General features: G+C 37.9%; 1 protein-coding gene across 4 annotated transcripts in view; it reads right to left on the bottom strand.

Annotated features, from left to right (window-relative positions):
• Nucleotides 1-21,372, bottom strand: part of LOC139937611 (DNA repair protein RAD51 homolog 2-like) — a 289,111-nt gene that overhangs the window by 11,665 nt on the left and 256,074 nt on the right. The window lies entirely within an intron of this gene.

Below are 21,372 nucleotides of genomic sequence, written 5' to 3'. Positions count from 1 at the left end.
GCATGCTAGGGGTAAGAACCTTTAGTTCAGCATGCTAGGGGTAAGAACCTTTAGTTCAGCATGCTAGGGGTAAGAACCTTTAGTTCAGCATGCCAGGGGTAAGAACCTTTAGTTCAGCAGGCTAGGGGTAAGAACCTTTAGTTCATCATGCTAGGGGTAAGAAACTTTAGTTCAGCATGCTAGGGGTAAGAACCTACAGTTCAGCATGCTAGGGGTAAGAACCTTTAGTTCAGCATGCTAGGGGTAAGAACCTTTAGTTCAGCATGCTAGGGGTAAGAACCTTTAGTTCAGCATGCTAGGGGTAAGAACCTTTAGTTCAGCAGGCTAGGGGTAAGAACCTTTAGTTCAGTATGCTAGGGGTAAGAACCTTTAGTTCAGCATGCCAGGGGTAAGAACCTTTAGTTCAGCAGGCTAGGGGTAAGAACCTTTAGTTCAGCATGCTAGGGGTAAGAACCTTTAGTTCAGCATGCTAGGGGTAAGAACCTCTAGTTCAGCATGCTAGGGGTAAGAACCTTTAGTTCAGCATGCCAGGGGTAAGAACCTTTAGTTCAGCAGGCTAGGGGTAAGAACCTTTAGTTCAGCATGCCAGGGGTAAGAACCTTTAGTTCAGTATGCTAGGGGTAAGAACCTCGATCAGCATGCTAGGGGTAAGAAACTTTAGTTCAGCATGCTAGGGGTAAGAACCTTTAGTTCAGCATGCTAGGGGTAAGAACCTTTAGTCAGCTAAAAAAGTGTTTTTTCAACAGAGGGCGGTTTGAATGTTAACATAGGTCACATCATCTATAGGGGTATCATTGTACAGCACGAAAGAAGGATTAGAGCTATCTCACAGTGGCTAATCTTTAATTCTACACTAATGATCAAAGATCCCCATTTATAAAGTACTCTTGTGACAGGATAGAGTCTCAATTAGGTTGGGTTTTGCTCCGTGGTCCTTTCTCTATGGGGTTTCAGATGCAAGTCTTCAATCGGTCAGTGGTCTTGATGAGCGAACACTAATTAAATTTGATCCATCCATGGAGGTCTGTTCCATCACACAGATGAGAAGATTGTGAGCCTTTTTTTTTGATGGGCTTTTGTATGAATGAATAGACTTATTTATCATAACTATTGATTACATCGATAACAAGCTGGTGGCATGATATATGGCTTCACCTTAAATATATCACCTATGTAGGCCTAGTTGGCTTAAAGTTTGTGAATTCTAGCAATGAGTGTAATTCACCACATGGTTAGTAACGAGGATAAAAAACAGGCCTTATTTATGCGATACAGTCCTAACACGGTTTATTTTCACCTCTTCCCCTCCTCTTGTTCGGTACCTAGGTTGGTTGGGGAGGTTCACAAAATTCTTTCAGTCCTATTTTAAATAGGACTGAAATAATTTTTTGAAAATGCGCCTACTTCTGTCAAGTTATGTTGGAAGACCCCATTGTGAGTGACACACTTCTGTGACTACCTTGGGCGTTATATAATGAGGGATGCTTAATCATAAATAAAGACTGGTTCAAAAAATGGGCTTTACCCAGACAATGTTGTGCACAGGAGCATATCCTCAAACTTTTCTCAGTTAAAACTGTTTCGCCCCCAAAAAAGCATGGCCTGAAAAAAGTGTGAACTTCGATACCCAACAAGTAAAGTACACACCATTATGTTGAATCAATAAGTGGACAATTGGCCCAGTATTGCATCTGTGGGTGAGAAATTCCACAGTAGGACTGAGCCAACAAAACTGTGGTCAACTGGATCTTGAGCAAACACACCCGCCCATTGAACTTCCCAGAAAAACGGCGCAGACAATGATGGTCAAAGAATGGCCATTGTTACCGACATGTCCACTTGGTGATTCGGGTGACCTGGCTAGACTCCAGCCACAAAAGTTCAGGCCAGACAGGGGGAACCCTACCTGGACTAATCAAACAAAGGTTGTTCAGAATTTTTCAGTCACTTCATCTTTTTAGTTTCTTACTAATGGGTAGAGAGATGGTGATAATGCACTACATATCAATGTCAATAGTGAAGTTCACCACAAGTCTGACAATGGAAAAGTCAAAAAAGCATTAACAATACAAGGCTGGACTTTGGGCAGGGACTTTGTGGTTAAGGACTTGAACAAGTTATCAAACACAGGGTCAGGTCAGTGCCTACGAAATCAACACGACTCATTAGCCAATGACTGATTAGATTTTCTAAATTCTAACCAAGTTAAGAATCTTTTTTTTAACCTAAGGTTTTGATTGATGACTACAGGTGAATGATAATTAACCAGACAAGAAAACACAAAAGGTGGGGGGGGGGGGGGGGTTGGAGGTAGGGAGGTCTGCATGATGTTTTTGCATGTTTTTCAGCGATGACAGAGGTGTTCATTCAAAATGGAGTTTGGAACTTTGCACCAGCACTGGTGGACAGATGACATACAGGTGAAAGGGGAAGTTCACAAAAAACTGCAATGAACACTAGATACAGTCCCATTAGCGTGTTACCCTATCGCACGATGATCGGACTAATCATGGGTGGGTAAACTTCAAGTTTGATCTGCCTTTTATTCACAACAGACTTATGGTGGGACTATACACTCTCTGCCTTGTCCTGGGGTGGATTTCACAAAGAGTTAGGACCAGTCTTATCTTGAGTTAGGACCAGTTACTCGTCCTAACTTAGGACTAACCATGCAATTTGTATATCTCCTACGACTAGTCCTAAGTTAGGACTAGTCCTAACTCTTTGTGAAATTGACCCCTGTTGCTTTAATTCTGAAGTCGTAAATGGATAGGAGGGTTGAACTCTCTTCCTACGATAGATTGTAAAAAAAATCTTAAAGTTTAGAAAAGCTCATTAAACAGTCTGGTCAAGCTTACCATAGACATACGTCAACAAAGACATCCAAAACAGATTGAGAGGCAAACTGGAAATGCATTTTTACTTTCACCCCCCTTTAATAAGTTGAATTTACTTTAAAAAAATGAATTTGTTTATTCAAATAATATGTCATTAGAGGTACCGCCGCTGCCATAGCATGCAGTTGCCATTACTTTCATTTCTCACGGCATTCCAATACACACGATATAATATTCCCCATTGAATGAGGCACTCATGCAGAAAGGACTCCGTGCAGCTTGTCTCGATCCTATCAACCCATGTTTGGTTAACTACGGTCTTTTCATCTTCAGAATTATATTTACTATCACGCTTCAAGCTCTGTTGGCGCGGATGAATGCTGATCATATTTGTACCCATTTCATTTGTGCCTCTGGATGTATATTCTAAAAAAGAAAGCAGAAGAAAAAAAAACCTCCAAACAAACCCTCGTGAAAAGAAATGGTCCGCTTCCTCGGTTGGAGAAAAGAAATGAATCAGAACTATTGCTTTTATGGAAGGATGAATGAACTAGCAAGCCAGTCATGCTGACATGATATGAAAAATCATAATATATAGTTATTTGCCTAACCGCAAACACGGATATTAGCGTGTTGTGTTTGCTCATAAACCGTACAGCAAGGTAGGAGCACAGCTACCAAAAGAAAAGTCCCCTATTGTCAGTTTTGCTCGCCTTTTGTATAACTCAGTCCCTTTAAAAAGTGAATGGACGAAGGGAGAGAACAATTTTTTGGGGGAAAAAAAGTGTGTGCGCCAGGGAAGGATAATAGACACGCTTGGTTTTTAAAGAGCAGCTTTTAGGCACGCTGTTGCTTTTTGGGGATGCTGGCGCCGCTATTACTGCTGCTGCTGTCACTCATGCTGCTGCTGCAACTGCTGCTGCTGTTACTTTTGCTGTGGCTGTGGCTGTTACTGCTGCTTTTGCTGTTGCTGCTGTTACTGCTGCTGTTACTCATGCTGCTGCTGTTACTCATGCTGCTGCTGTTACTCATGCTGCTGCTGTTACTCATGCTGCTGATGTTACTCATGCTGCTGCTGTTACTCATGATGCAACTGCTGCTGCTGTTACTCATGCTGCTGCTGCTGTTGCTGTTCCTACAGCTGTTACTTTTGCTGTGGCTGTTAATGTTACTGCTGCTTTTGCTGCTAATGATGACATATTCATGAACACAATGATGAAGATGATAACATAGATGTAGTGCTGTCAAGCTAAACAACAGGTTGATGCAAAGTAATGCACATTTCTATTGAGCAGATCACCCCTTTGGCACTATTTTATTTTATGTTTTTGCTTCATATTTTAAAAAGCAAGGGCACCAGGGCAAGGGCACCAAAGCAAAGGCACCAAGGCATTTTCTCCTTGGTAAAGGGCACCCTATGAGGAAAAGTAAACTTCTTCAGGAGCATTTCAAGGGAATTGCGAGGCATTGACCAGGGGGCATGGAGGCAATCAATCGACTTTTGTTGCCCTCATGAATCAGGCCTGAATTAAGCTTTTTTTTAAAACTTTGTAAGTTTGCTTCCAACTATCTATCACTGAACAGAAAGCGGCAGCTTCCCCCCCCAAAAAAAACAACAACAACAAAAAAACCCACTTTTCTCATACCAAAAGAAAAGTTTGTTTTTAACAGAGAGAATTACACACCATCTGTTGACAAACTTTGATTGGAGCTTAACCAGAATGGACAATATTCATGTCTGGATTAACTGACAGGGGGATTGGGTCTTGAATAATGAATTCCATACACAGTTGTGATATGAATGAGGTGGAAATGGAGCATGGCGACAAATAGATTAGGAGAACTTTTTAACGATCAGAGGGCAATGAACTAATATACTCAAAGAGGCGTGGATTACAGTTATAGAGTCCATGAAAGTAACCAAATCCTACAAAAGTACAAACTTTGCAGTAGAAGCCTCCTCAATCTGTGGATTTTTAGTACAACTTTAAATCTAACACTTCCTCTACTTATAACCATGTTCAAGATCGAGAAAGTTTACACTTTTCGGATGGGCTACAACAAATTTCCCAAGATAGAAAAAAATGGTCATAGTTGATCATGTGCTTTGTTACAGCAAAATATGATTTATATTTGACGGCATCAGAATAAAAAAAGGTGTTTATTTCTTTTGAAATTGGCACACATTTTGTGAGTTTGAGAGACCGTGTAAATCCCACCTGCCTCTACGCTCCATGCGCCCAGTATAAAGACTTTACGATTCATCTCCTGCACAAGCAATATGCCTATTAGCTCTTGACCGGCAAAAAAAAAAAAGAGAGAGAAAAGCAATGGTAAAAAAAGGTGTTGGTATTGTCAGTTTTTACATCACAATTTCCTTCCACATTCAATACACCGCAGCAATTGTGTTGGAATTTCTTTTTGAAAAGTTGTTTATTTCAAGCAGCCAATTGCATTCCAAAGTTACCGACTCTGCTGATTGGCGAACTACATCACTGCTCAGTGTTATTCTTGTTTGGTTATTGAAAAGAGGGATATAAATACCTGGTGTTTGTATGGCTGTGCGTTCCAACGGTTGTTAGGAAAAAGAAACCCTTTTTTTTCTTTTCTAAGCTTGAAATCTTTTTCACTCCACAACGGACAGTCCATTAACAATGATTTAACAGGTGTTACCTTACTCCCTGCTGGTCTGAAGGATAGTACACTTCACCAAGCTGTGCTTCACATATTCCCCCGTGTTCAAATAATGAAGAAAACAAACGGGCAAGCCTTAGATGAAATTATTGATATAGGGAATTGATGATAAAGTTTGGAATTGGCGATTAAGTTTGAACTTCAATCAAACAATCGTGACTTTTAATAGATGATCAATTCGCATCGAGGATAAAGAATATTCATTTTGAGTTTTAAATACCCGAGTAACATGTCTGTGATTTTTTTCTCCAGAACTTGGGAAAATACCGAGACTACAGTGCTAATACACATCGGTGTAAGGGTAAAAACCAAAATGAATACAAATCCGCTTTATCCTGACATAAGAAATACACCCACTGTTTCCAAGACTCAAAGTAAAGGGGACTGGGGATAGGTAGGGCATTGAGGTAGAAATTCTACCTCCATGGGTAGGGATTATCTGCCTACTCCTAGAACTATGTTTCGTTCCGCTATCCATCCTCATAGTTTTAGGAGTAGGGGTTATATTAGTGAAGTTCATGTACAATCCAGTGAATGTGGAGAAGTGTGGTGATTGAAGAACTTGAGGCCATTAACTCATCCTGTGACGAAGTTTTTTTCTGAATGGATACAAACGTGGGCTGACACAGGTGTTGAACTCAATGACAACTACCTTAAAAAGGGCACGCGCATTCTTCAAGGCTTTCCCTTCTTAAGAAAAAGTGTAAGAAAAGGAAACTTGAAGCGAACTCTCCTCAGACGCTACATCCACAATCTGGATAGCCCAAGGGGGATAGCTTGATTTGACCAAGGGTCGCAATATTAATGACCCCCATCCTTGAGAGGTGGCAAGGGACCAATGGGTGTTGTTATGCAAATCATAGGTGTTGATCGAGCAGGTAAGGGGTCTCCCGTGGTACCTTTTGTACCCCTATGGTTCAACACCTAGAGAGTTGTTAGTACTAAACAAGTTGTCCTCCCCGATTCAACATTTATCCCTGGCGGGTAAAGAAATGATCCCCATCAAAGAAAACAAATTTGATCGCTGAAGAGTTTGGTTTATTTGGAGAAGAATGGAACTGAAATGAGGGCCTAGACCTGGCCACCGGGCATTATAATGCCAAGAACTGGATTTCTCTTTACTGGGAGGTAAATGGTGATTGCCTCCCCATAACCAAAGTTGAAATGCATCGTTGCGACTCTTTGGTGAATGACCCCTTAGTGGCACGGTGTAAATGAATGAACCTAAACATGGCTGATTTTCAACGAGATTCGACATCCACAGAGTGGGCAATGACCCATAGTCACTTCCATTTCACTGTCCTTGTGGGTTTTTTTTTTCAATAAAGAGCTAAAAAGTTGTTTTTACCTCCAACTTTACAACAGTTCATCATGAAGTACTGTTTTCACATTTTTAGAGATTCAGAAAATGATTACAGTAGCCATTTAAAAAAAAAAAGAAGGTTGTTTTACCTTCAAATTGTCAAAAGTATATCATAATGTACTGTTTTCACATTATTAGAGGACTCAGAAAATGATTTAAACAGTAGGCCCTAACAAGTTTTCTGAAAGTTTGGAGAAATCCGTACAATGGGACAAAATTAATCATAAAATGATTTTATTGACTGAAGTGAAAATTAGCAGGGGACTGTAACATACATCAAATTCAATGTATTTTAATAATGATTGTAAAGCAACGTTTTAGGTTCCTAACCATATGAAATGTTGCCCTTTTGTAAAGCATATGGCTTAACTTGAAATTTTCACTTTGTTTGGTGGGGGAGGAGGCAAGACTTAATACAAGGGGGGGGCTTCTGATGGTAACGAACCATTCATTTGTATAATTTATTTATCTCATTTCTTTATCATTACTCTAAAGATTTCTGTATATATAATTTTATCTAATTAATATTATCAATGTTTTTTTATGGGGGGGGGGTGTGTTTAGGGTCAAGAGAAGGGTTCTGGGCAGGGGTGGGCAGCTACTTCCCCTTGCCCCCGGGTTCCTGCTTTTGAACATTTGCGGTTGTGAAATACATTAGAAAACGCAAGGAAACCTGACTGGGTCAATTGTAAAAAAGGTCTCACTCAAAGATGACTCGGGTTGAGGAAGGAAGAAGTGGGCTTGGTACAGGGGCCAGGAAGAAAGGAGGGGGAGGGGGGAGGGGCTAGGAGAAGGATGGCCAGAAGCATGAACTATGAAGTTTTGGGGTGGTGTTCGTACTTGGAATAATTTCTGATGGCAGAAAGTACAAGGTAACATTAAGAAGAAAAAATAATAGTAACGGGACATGTATAGTGCAATTCCATCTAGCGACATAGTGCTCAGCAACAAAAGGCAATGAGGCAGTGGACACTATTGGTTATTACTCAAAATAATTATTATCATAAAACCTTTCTTGATTGCGAGTAATGGGGAGAGGTTGATAATATAAAACATTGTGAGAAACAGCTCCCTCTGAAGTGACTTAGTTTTCGAGAAAGAAGTAATTTTCCACGAATTTGATTTCGAGACCTCAGATTTAGAATTTGAGGTCTCAAAATCTAGCATCTGAAAGCACACAACTTCGTGTGACCAATGTGTGTTTTTTCTTTCAATAATTACTCGCATTGAACTTGGACGACCGATTGAGCTCAAATTTTCACAGGTTTGTTATTTTATGCATATGTTGAGATACACCAAGTGAGAAGACTGGTCTTTGACAATTAACACTAGTGTCCAGTTTCTTTAAAGAGCAACTGGAAAAAGTTGAGTTTTGAAGTTATTTTGAATGATGAAACAGTGTTAAGTGATCTAATTTGAGATGGTGTGATTGTTCCACATTAAGGGTGAATGAACTTAAGGAGAGCAGCCCCAGCCCCACAAGTCCATTCTTATCGCCCAATGGATTTACGTCCTGTGCCATACAAATCTATAGCTGGTGCCAGTGTTTCATTTTCTTAAGCAATAAGCTGATTCTCATCACATTGACCGGTTGTCCACTTCACTGCATTTCCATAGCACCACGTTACCACAATCAGTGTGGTCCAATTGGCCAAAATGTACAGTAGTTGGCAATCAGCTGTAGGGCATCAGAAACAACCAATCTGTGTTTTTTTCTTTTACTTTCCATAACACGGATCACTTGCGTATGAGCGGAGCCAACCGCCTCCAACCGCCCTTTCCTCCTCCCCATGGCCTAGATGTCTGACTCCGTGCGAGTGTTTCTACTCCATCTGTCTTCAGCATCCGATTCAAACCTTCTTCCGGAAGCTTCTTTACAAAGTTTCCAACACCTCGAACCGCAATTGGAACGGTGTGGTCAACCACCTTTGAGCTTGGCATCCAGGGCTTGCTCAACAGCTGGGGGAAAAAACCTCACCCCATACTGAAAACTATGGAAACCTATGACTTGTTTAACAAAAGAGAATTCCTCTGGGACAAACAGGGGCGAGTATGAGGCCCCCAACCCCACCTCCATACAAAAACCTTTCTAAAAAACTAACTCTCCGCACAAAATCACACGGGGCTGATTATCCCCCACCCTCCACAGAAATCTCCCCCATTTACTGTCCAATGAGATGGTTTAACTTAAAAAGAAAGTGATAATACATTTCTGAAAGTAAAACTGTCACAGTGATGCCATTTTTGTTCAACAAGTCTTTTGAGATGAGTTCCACCACAAGGTAGCAATATAAATCAATTTAAATTGTCAGTCTTTTTTTCTGTTTGTCCAATGAAGTGACTGATATTAGTATGGTTGACTTAAGACTTTGACTTTGAGGTGTGTAGAATGCAGCTTTTTATGCGCCCTTTGACTGTGCCAACGATATTTTTTATCCAGGTTTTTTTTCCCCGCAACTTTCAGAACAATTTATTTTATACATTGTAAATATTTGTCTCTCCTTAATCAATTATTTCTTAAATAATGTGAAATAGTGTTATTTTTTCTTATTTTTTAATCTCTGTATATTTTCCTGTATTTCGACCTCTGGTCGCCATAGGAATTTGTTTTTAAAATAATAAACCAATAATGAATGAATGAATGAAAAAAAAAGACAAACTTGATATCAATTTAATTATGAGTGTCACATCCGCTATATAAGTTACTACCAAAGCAGGGTCTGCAAGTAGAACAATGCTAACAGAAACTATACTGAATACTTGGAAAGATGAACTTGACCATGAAACACAATGGTATTTCAGCAGGAATTGTTCATCAGTTCAAATTCTATAGCTACTTCCGCTCCCAGAGTACAAAACCTAATCTGCCGGAAAGAACACAAAGCGAATCAAACGCCTTTGATCAAAATTGTTTCTATCCCATTCATACTTTGTCAGAAACAAAATCAGTGAAACTTGTGCCAGCCTTTTTCTGCAGAAATTGAAAAATGAAGTCAAGTTGATTCTTGTAATGAAATAAATCACTAGCTGATGATTCATTTTACACAAGTTCAACAATTGTTTCCTACAGAAGAAGTTATTTCAATTTGCTGGAATGAGCACAAAGCAATTCAAACACCTTTGATCAAATTGTTTCTATCCCAACCATACTTTACCAGAAACAAAAGCAGACCTTTTTTCTGTAGAAATGGAAAAATTAAATCAAGTTGATTGTTGTAAGGAAATAAAATAACCAGGTGATAATTCATTTCACACAATAATAATAACAACCAATAACCAACATTTATAAAGCATATAAAGCAACGGCATCAACGACAACTGTTTCTTAACAGAAGAAAATCTCTTTTATACAGGCCAAAACTGATCTTTCTTCCAGACAAAGCGTTTCTATGAGTTCATACTTAATTACAAAATAACAATTAAACAAACAGTGAAAGAATTGTGGACAACACCTTGCAGGAATATCATTTTATTAGTCACTGTAGTGCACGGTTGACTCAAAACCCATTGATTACCAGGAAATACCAATTGAGTAAAAGTTTTCACAGATTTGTTATTTTAAGCATAATATTGGGCTACACCATGTTTTAATATATGATCTTTGACAATAATATCAAAGGTGTCCATTGCCTTAAAAAAAACCAGTGACATAATTGTGAAATAACACTTTGCAACAAATATTATTTGTTCATTCATTTCCACTGTAGTATATGATCCCCGATAGTAGATTGACTCAAAATCCATTGATTACCGGGAAATACCCAAACATAATAAAACAGTCTTAAGGTCAGTCCACTACTTCTTGCGGTTTTGCCCAAGTGGGTATTGACTGCCCTGGATAAAGGCGCAAGGTTAGGACAACAAGATCAAGTACAAATGGAGGGTCAGATTACATAGGAGACTGACCTGAAGGTAAGAGAACCCACCCACAGTGCTTAGACTAAGGTTTGGAAAATTATTTACAAAACAAATAATGAGAAGATGAAGAAAAATAGACCATTGATAAAGTATTTACTGTTAGAGGTAGGTGTGAGGCATGTGTAAAGTATAATACAAAACACTGATATTGATTTATCATTTATAGTTGACTCTTACTGATATTGTTTAAGAAGAGTTTCCTATATGAGCCATGAGCTGGCCTAATTTTAAATCTGTCTGTTTGGACAAACATTAATTTGTAGTAGATTCCTTGTTCAAGATCCTTCAGAATTGTTTATAAAACAAAAAGTATCCTATCTCTATCTTTTTTCTTCGGTCTATTATAAAATTAACCAGGTTCTGTGTTCCTGAAGTGGAAATGATTCCACCATGACAGAAAACCGTTGACAAAACAACGGTTCCAAACTTGCTGAAATGTTTTCAACATTGCACACAGATTTATACCAACAAAACAAATCTAGATTATAAAAATAAACTAAATGTTCTCTTACCTGAAAGTTAGTATTTTTAAAACTAGGAGGTCACTATTGTTGGATTGAATACACAGGTATGTGCCCTACTTCTTAGCAGACAACACAAACTCATCACATTTCACAATATTTACTACTTCTGATCAACTCCACTTTTTTTGTTATTGGACATCTACGGGGCTTGCTCAATATAGCTCATAACCACCTGTTTGGAAAACATAAGTTCTTAGGAAGATCCTTGAAGATGGGAAAATAGACTTGTACAATTGGGGCACACTACACCAAGGCCCCAAAACACAAAGTCCTTGCCCTTTCATTTAACAGTGAAAACCACTGTTTCTTTCTGCAGATTGTCTAAGAAAAAGACATCTGTAAAAGGTCTTTAAGGGGAACCAAAGTTCGAATCACTCACATGGAACTCTATTGGGTAGAGAGGCATGATCTAAAAAACCGCAGACAGTACAAGGGAGTAAACATAAAGCTTTGAAAAGTATGAGCGCGTAGTTAGTGAAAGTTGACAGTTGAATAAGATCAGGGTACAAAGCTTCTATTTTTAGCATGAGTGGTTTTGGCTGTTTATTTGCTAGGGGGAAATCCTTTTATAACGGTATATAAAGCAATATTTAAAAATGTTAGAAAGCGTGTCCTCACCACTTCACTCCTATTGGTTCACAGCCACCAATTATTTCTAAAATAGAAACTTTGTTTGGCTATAATTGTCCTGTTTTTTGGGGGGACCCTTCCCCAAATTCCTTGCCCTTCTTTTTTCTATAAATGGAAATGTGTTTGTTTGTACTTGTTTATGCCTCTGAAGAAGGTCCGGTTTGGATCGAAAGCTAAGGCCACCTACCCTATTCATTATAATATTAGAAAGTCAATATAAAGAAGATAGGAGAAGAGCATACATATTTGGGATACAGAAGCGGTATGCAACAGGTGTATAGAGAAGAGGTGTATCAGGCCAGGAACTTCAACATTGAAAGTGCACTAACATTAAAAATCTCAACAGGAAACTTTTAAAGGGGCACCAAGGCCAAGACCAGGGGCGCCGGGCAACAGAGGCTATGGCAAGAGCAGGTGTTTTTTTTCATTGACAAAGTTTTTTTCAGGGTCGAGTACAGATCGCACCTCTTGGTCAATACATATAGTTGACTCACAGGAACAAAATGCAAAAGATCATCAAGACACAGGGACAAACAGGCAAATTAGAACGAAAAGGGATCAACGGGAATACATCCTACACTGGATAATGCAGCCCAAACAAAGATGATAAAATGACGGCAAGACATCAAACCTGGGTATAGTTTTCATAGAGCTTTAACCCAAAATTGAAGATAGCTTGAAACTCTACTCATCAGATTACACTTCACAATATAACATCATTAGCCCATACGCCTTTAAATCAAAACTTTTGGGTACCTTAGCGATGTGCATAAACTTTCTCTATTTTCATTTTGTTTTCCACATTTCAATTTTCTCACAAACCAAAACCTCAAAAGCATTTGTGTAAAAACAGCATACTTTCTAAATGAACTGGTTTTGGGTCAACATGAACATTTAATGCTTTAATGTTAATCACCATTGGCGTAAAATGGCCTCTCTAAGTGGACCAAAGTAGCTTTTGACAGTCAATTCCCCTCTATTATTATTTCCACTTTACACATTGACAACCTGTAATGATCTACTAATCTAACCCCAGTTCACTAACCTCCAGTTCATTGACCTCCCTCACAACAAACTGAACAACTTTCCCCACCAATGTTTTCATTTTTGAAGACATTTTGCGAGAAAGGATGGAGGGGTAAACCCTTGAAGGGACTTCCTAAAAGTTTCCATGGAGCATGCCACACACACATTCAGCCTCTCATGTGTGGAAGTGCCCTGTGGCTCGTTAAGAATTACCCATTAATTTACCTGTCATAACAATGGTAAGCTACAATAAACCACCTGATATGCCTTGAAAAAATTTTAAAAATCAAAACAAACCAAAATCAAAACAATAACATCAGCCTTATAGACGTGCCATTTACCAACACTTGAAATTAATCTCTATGAAACTTAAAAATACCCACTTGGAACATGTGTTAACCTAGGCCAGGTCAAAATTCCAATTGAACCTAGTTAACTGGGGTCAACTGGTTCAACTGGTTCAACTGGTTCAACTGGATAGTGATCAAACTCGTCCATTTTCCATATTAACAAACTGGTTTGGACTAGGTTTAATTGTGTTCAACTAGGTTGAAATTATAAACCAGTTGGTCTCTGTCCATTTTCCATATTAAACCAACTGGTTTTAACTGTGTTTAACTAGTTTTACAAATGGTTTTAACTAGTTCCAGTTAAACCCAGTTTAACTAGGTTCAACTGGAATTTCCACCTGGGAGTGCTATTGAAAAGCAGACTGTAGTATGCCCACTTTGTACCTGTTGTCTCTGTCCTTCCTCTATGTTGTGTGTTGTGAAAATTGTGCACCCGTATCAAGGTTCGATCAAGTTAGGTCATATTAATTATGATAGCAGTAAATATATAAACAACTTTATACCAGTAAAAAATATTTTGGATTTTAAAAACTATGACAAATTATTAATATCGTTTCTATTACATCTAATCTTTAGCAAGCCAGTGAAAATATATTAGGGAAAGGAAGTAATTTTGGAGAAGTAAATATTGATATTAGTAATTGGTACTAAAGCAGCATCATCTGATTAATTTGAGAACCCCCCCCCCCCAAACCCCCTGATAAGAAATGGACAGAAAGTTTTGTATCAATGTCTTCATACTTCATGATCAAACCATACAATCAGTAAAGACATGGAATGATTAATAGCTACAGACAATCAAGGGGAGACTAATCCAAACACATGGTCCCTGCACTGTTTGGTTTCATGGTGAAATGACCCAAAGGTGGAGAACCCTGCCCCACCGTCCACCCCAGGACCATGGATAATGATGTGTTACCATAGAAACTGGGACGTCATTAGCGAGGCAACGCTAAAGTGAAACCGAAACAGGAAGCAGAGTGAATTAATATGAGGCTGATATTTTAGCGCCAACATTAATTTGTAGCGAAACAAGCATTGCTTAATTACCATCATTGTTCGAGAACTGTTCTTTCGTTATGGTTTTTCTGGAAATGTGAGCATAACTCTGTTGAGTAATCAGCATCCAGTTTCAACGAGAACTATTTATGGCACAAGTTGACAAGATTTGAGAAAAAGGATCAAAACTTTGTTGGTAGATAAAAGTAATATTATTTTACTTAACACTAAAAGTATGACACCTTACTACAGATGAGGGGAAAACAACACAAACATGATTTCAAAGAAATATAAATTTAAATGAATTTTCTGGCTAGTAACAATAAGCAGGTTCTTCTTGAAGTTTTGTGTCTGGGAAAACCTTATCATCAGGGCAATGTTTAACAGATTTATCCAAAATTAAGAAATCTGCCAAATAATGAAAGAACACTATGAGCTACCAAAATGGACTCTAGTCCAGCTCTGACTGGATTTTTAGGTCAATATTGCTCAGTATACATACCCCCATACATGTTACATCAACATGGCTATGGGTATACACCCATTGAGTTCAGAATAAGTCGATTAAAGGTCACATCAAAAAAGATAACTCGGTTGACCCCGGACATGACATTTCCTCTTAGTGTGTGGCTTCTAAACTTCTTCTTTTCAAATCTTTTTTTTTAACACTGACACAATGTCAATTTCCTTTGATTCTTGTCCAGGCATTTCCTTCCTTTATACCAGTAAGCAGGTTATTTTGGGAACTCCCTAAATGATGTAGCATAATAATATAATCATTTGCAGGCTGGGGGAACACCTGTATCATCTTAAACTTGATGTCATTTTGGGGGTAGACAAACTTTGTTTTTTTCTGCAAAAACAACCACTTTGATAAAAAAACAAAAAAACAATTAGAGAAAAACAACATGACACCTAGCACAAATCTGTAGAGGTCCTACACCTTGCATTAAAAAACTAAAAGACTTGACGTAAACTTGATGTCATTTTTGGGGGAAGACAAACTTCGGTTTAAACCCTCAAACAATAACTTTTTCTCTAAAATCAACCTCTTTGAGGAATTGTTTACATAACCAATCATCTTAAACAACTTTTCAAACAATACATCAAGTGCAAATTTAGACATACTGCATTAAAAACAACAACAAATTCTGAACAATATAATCTTGTGGTAAAAAGTTGCTAAAAAAACAAACAATGACTGACTAACCAAATCTTTCATTGTCATCTTGCAACTTCGATGACCAATTGAGCTCAAATTTTCACAGGTTTGTAATTGTATGCTTATGTTGAGATACACCAAGTGAGAAGACTTGTCTTTGACAATTACCAATAGTGTCCAGTATCTTTAATACGTGCATGTCAAAATGCAAGTATTTTTATGCAATTCCGACTTCAAAAGAATCATGTTTTACCATGGTCACCCTAAATATACATACAGTGATAGACATATCACAATATCAAGGAAGAGTAACATGGGACCAGGTGCTTGCTCTAAGCAACCACACAACTAAATTTAAATTTTCAATATGTTAGGATATTTGAAAGTTACACTTCCAGGGGGGTAATGGGCAAGCAAGGTATTCTGTGGAAAAGAACATGACATGGTTCAATTCAATTCAATTCAATGAAATTAAATTCAAGTAAATTAAATTCATTTCAATTCATTGCACATTTATTTGTCAATGACACTAAAACACATAGTTGAAACAAACAAACAAACAAACAAACAAACAAACAAACAAACATACAAACAAACATCAATGAGCATAATTAAGATTGATGCCACATAATTCAACAATAAAACGTACACAAATTTCAAAGATAATATTGAGTGTAATTAACATGTAAGCCAACTACTGCTTTTGTACGCTTCCCTATGATAATACACCACTGGGTTGACAATCAGCACTCCTTGATATTCAAAAACACTACTTCCATTTAGAGCCATTTCCGATCATTGTTTGTCAGCTTTCAGTTTCTATAATAAAACTAGATAACACAAAAATTAAACATCTTTACTGAATTAAATATTGTGGCCCTCCTTCCTGTTATGACATGGCACTTTATTTGCTTAGTGTAAATTACAGGGAAGGTGCAGCTTTGTTTTTACGTTTCAAGTTTTTTTTTGCCACTAGAAGCCATGGTGACTGTTTTATCTTTTGTTACGATGGTTACTCAAAGTATTTTTTTTTTCTTCAAATAAATTTTGAACTGATGTTGTTTTAAATTTGATTTTAATGATAATTACCTAACGTCACATGGTTGGGTGTGGGTTCACGGTGAGGGCTACACTTAACCGATTGGGACTGTCAACCCAAATTAACTGTCACCAGGGGCTTTTTGCCTCAAGGTCACACAGGGTCACACCCTCAGGCCGAACTACACTCTTGAAGGGGCAAGGCAATTTTCCTCTGGTATAGGGCACTTCTATGGAAAACATGTACATTTGTATTGGAACTTTGCAAAGGGCACCACAGCAAATGAGAAAAGTTACATTTCCAAAAGTTTCAGGTCCTTTAAAGCTTTTTATGCAAATTAACTGATGGATAGACTTCACTATTTATAAGTAAGATTTGAAATTTTGCATGGTGGAAATAATTAGGTGAGGTTTGTGGTTTACAGCGCCACGTAAAAATCTCTTGAGTAGTAATGGTTGTGATAAGAACCCAGGTTGTCAACCAAGAGAAGGAGTTGTCAACCACCAGTAGACGCTACTCAATAGAGATTTACACATGGTGCTACCACAAACCTCAGTAAATTATAACTTCATAAAGTCCTCCTTTTTGGTTGTCCTGGGAATGCCCTCATCTCCTAAACATTTGCCAGACACATCAACAGGTGGCAAGCTTCCCCAGTCTACACCACTCAATGGATGAAGAGTCTAGGTACATAAAATGTTTACCTTATGAATTCATAAAGATGCTAGCGCTGGGCTGGGATTGAAATCAACAGTCTCAATTCTCAATCTAAACACAGCCCACTCAGGGATCAGAATTTGAACCACACCAATCTTAAAGGTGCAACAAATGCGACTTCACAAATTGGAGTTCAACAACAAGATTGAACATACAAGGGATGAGTTGAATTGAAACATTGCTCAAACATGGCAAGAACCTGAACTGCATGGGAAACTGAATAAAAGATCACTGTTCCATTAAGAGATTACAGTAAATTTAAATAAAACTTCATGTTGTTTAATATTAAGTAACAAATTTATGATCCTGTCGCTTGATACTACCGTAATATTTGGATTATAAACCGCCCAGCGTATAAACCGCCCTTTCCCAAAATATAGAAAAAAATTGGATGGAGACAGGAGCAAGAGGAGACTAACATTCGTAGATCAGATAAAGACACAACACAACAAGAAACAACTGAGCTTAGGACGCTGATGCTGGACCAGGATGCGTGGAAGGGGACCATCAGAGTTTCCTGAGAAGGCGTCGGCTGAAAACAACCTCTCGCTCAACAACTACTAACTATTACTAAGTCACATAGCTATCATTTTGGTTCCTATACTATTAATCTTTCGGAAGGAATGACTGGACAATTATTTTCCCAGAAAGTCCAAATCTCCTTTAAATATCCAAGTACCCCGGGGGGGCGTATCCTACATTACTAACGACTATTGCACATTAGTTATGAATATACAAATATAAATATACTCCAAAGAGTTTGCATTTGATAAAAAAGAAGCAAAGTCCACGGAGTGTCTGTAATTTCCACGATAAGAAGATTAATTTATAATGTGGAGCTATCGTGATAAAGCATGATGTCTATCTGTGTTTGCGTTCTGTGGCATCCCATGTGGATTGCTGAACATCCGGAACCAAACTTGAGTAATTCTGGTGTAATCTTTAACCGCTTTGTCTCGTTGCTACAAACGCACAGTTAAAAAAAAAAAAAAAAAAGATGACAAGGCAGAACTTTAGTGATGAATAGTAGTGAGGACTCAAGTTTACAGATGCCACATGAGCTTGCCTCAGGAAACTGAAATTTTATCAGGTTTAGGTACACAAACATTTCCCTGCAGCTTAAGTTACAACAACAAAAACCAGAGGTATAAATCTCTCAAGATAAAAACCGAGCCAACAACCATTGAGGGGCCTTTACAACTTGGCTGTTATAAATCTTGATATATGTAAACACCTATAATAGCAATAAGTACATATGAAGAGAGGTTTTTATATGCTTCAAAGATGTGCAATAACTTAGCATAATAAAATCAAGGGGCATTACAAAATGGTAGAGCATTGCATTGACACTGAGTATCTTTACTGCAAGACAAATATTATTATTACAAACTATTAACCTGTATAATTGTATTTTTGGATCCCAGATAAATATGGTAAATAATGTTCTGTATGCATTTTTTATTAAAGATTTTATTTTCATTTCGTCGAACCACTGACAAGTTTTAGTTTTACTTGGGAAAGCACCATTAAAAAGCAAATGTGCCAGCAATTTGATGAAAACATATGGATGTTTTGGATGAGTGGTGGTATTCTAAAAAATATACTGTCAGATTGAAAACAACCCAATGTATTTCTGTGAGTGTGAGGATTATACAAACTATAGTCTGTGTCTTTAACACCTTTGGTACAATGAATGCCCCAAAGATGTCATTTTCAATTATACTCTCAAGGCCTATGATGAAAGTGAAACAACGTATCCCATGAAGAAATTCCATTCCATCATAACCCCCCCCCAAAAAAAAAAAAAAAAAAAAAAAAAAATATTTAAAAAATACACAAAACTGCACATTTATCAATGTACACAAACTGTGTAGTAAGTTGTGTCTTGGTTTTGCTTCTAAAAATAACATTCCCGTTCATTTTCCACACACTCTCTCTTAATCAATAATCTGTGGCAAACTGCACGGGTCGCTGCTAACTGCAGAACCCTACACTTTTGGCTCCCAAGAATCATGAATTCGGGCCCAGTTTCGTGCCTTCCAAGGCTCCGAACTACATGTGGTCTTCTCAAAGAGAGGTTGTACAGTGGGGGAGGTGGTAGGGGGAGGGGCATGCAGCAATTTGAATATGACAACAATAATAATAGGTCTGAAGTGTTTACAATTGAGCTACGTGCGTACATGTTCAAAGCTCACTTGGAAGTTACTATACACTGCAAATATGACGAGTAAACACCCAATTTTCGGTGACCTGTTTTTTTCTGGCGCACACAATGAACCACTCGGGGAACTTGTTTAGTTTGTGAGAATTGATCACTCGAACTTTGATTGCAACCGCTTGGAACCACATTCGGGCAAGGTGTTTTTTCAAAGTTTTTGTTTTGTTAGAGATATGTTACATAGTGTTTAGGTTTCCGGTCACATGTCTTATTCAAAGAAGAACAACCCTAAACTGAGTATAAAGTTTATGTCAACAAGTCAATCATTGTACAGTTGCAGGTTTTTTAAAACTTACAAAACGTTGGTTCGAATCCTCGTCTGACTACATTGGGGACATGTTCTATGTTAAACTGAATTGCACAGACAGAGGTTCGAATCCCAATCTGGTTGTCAGGGAGGCTCGTGTCCTTCAGTACAACCACATAGGGACCTACTGTTGTTGGATGGAACAATAATTTTAAGGGGACATTCAATTTGATGACTACTTCGGTTCATTACCAGAACAAATTATCATAACAATAATAAAGAAAAAACATGTTAAACTTCCATCGATGTGCGTTAGCATTGTATACTCAGTACTTTCCAGAGTTCTGTGAATTATAATCACAGGCATATTACTCAGGTGGGATTCAAACCCATGACCTTTGCAATTCTAGACGGTTTCATACCAACTAGACCACCAAGATTGCACGATAGCAATCACAAACCTACAGAAATTACTTCATAAAGAAAGTACAAGTAGCTTGTGAACATAAGAAGGTGCTCTCATCATGTGTGTATACACCCCCGTGTCTACACTTTGATTAAAAAGTCTATACTTGAAGTTGTTCTAAGTGTGACTCAACCAGGGGCAATGTGTATTGAGTGTTGAAACACGTAGACATTGATATATTCACAGAATTACTGCTAGAATTGAATAGACTCACGAAATATAACACATCTTCTACTGGTGCATGCACCACACCCTTTTTTTTGCCAAGTTTGTGATACATTCATAAAAAGAGGGGTTCTATCTGGGAACTACTGTTGTTGGATGGAACAATAGTCTTAAGGGAAAATCATAGGCATATTACTCGGGTGGGATTCGAACCCACGACCTTAGAGAATGTTGTGAATGGTACTCTGTTGATTGATACGTATCAAATGATGACATATCATCATGTCATCTTGAAACAGTTGAAATTACTATTAAAATAAAACAATAAATAAAAAACTTTTCACGTTTTATTACTATTATTATGGATTAAAGCAACGGAATTGAAAACTCAGAATTAGGAAGCTGTCCCAAAACCCAAGTCACCAAAACTATTCAAGTTTATTGTTCAGTTATTGCAAGATATCAAAATAAAATCCATAAGCATGATTGATTGATTTATTTATTTTATAAATTTTGTTTTTTTTTCATGTTTGATTTATGACTCCAGTTGCATTTGCCCTGGGGGGGGGGGGGTTTCTGACTAAATTTGTTATCACTTAATCACTGGGACTGATCACCCCCTGCTGTCACGAAGTTCCTGATAATGAGTTATCATTGTTTGGAAACTGTCCATGAACTAGTGACGGCAAAGTAGCCACAGACTTTTAATGGAAGACTTTGCTAACAAGTTCATCTCCTCTTCTTTCAGTTTTGTTTATATTATCTAAAGTAAATTAACATCATATAATTTGGTTTTTACTCTAACACCAATGTGTATAGGGCACTGAATACTCGGTTCTGAGTTCTGTAAAAAAAAACCAAAAAAAAACCTGTCAATTTATTCGGGTGGGATTTAAACCCACAACCTTCACGTTAATAGAATGTATGTCTTACTACTTATCTAGACGACTGAGCTATTTTGTATGGTGGCCCTGAAGGGACACAGCCAGTCGCGAATATTTTCGCGACGTCGCGAAT

The sequence above is a fragment of the Asterias amurensis genome, chromosome 1, assembly GCF_032118995.1.
Source record: "Asterias amurensis chromosome 1, ASM3211899v1".
NCBI classification, from domain to species: domain Eukaryota; kingdom Metazoa; phylum Echinodermata; class Asteroidea; order Forcipulatida; family Asteriidae; genus Asterias; species Asterias amurensis.
The sequence above is the reverse complement of the archived record's forward strand: the minus strand, read 5'-3'. Positions and strand labels throughout refer to the sequence as shown.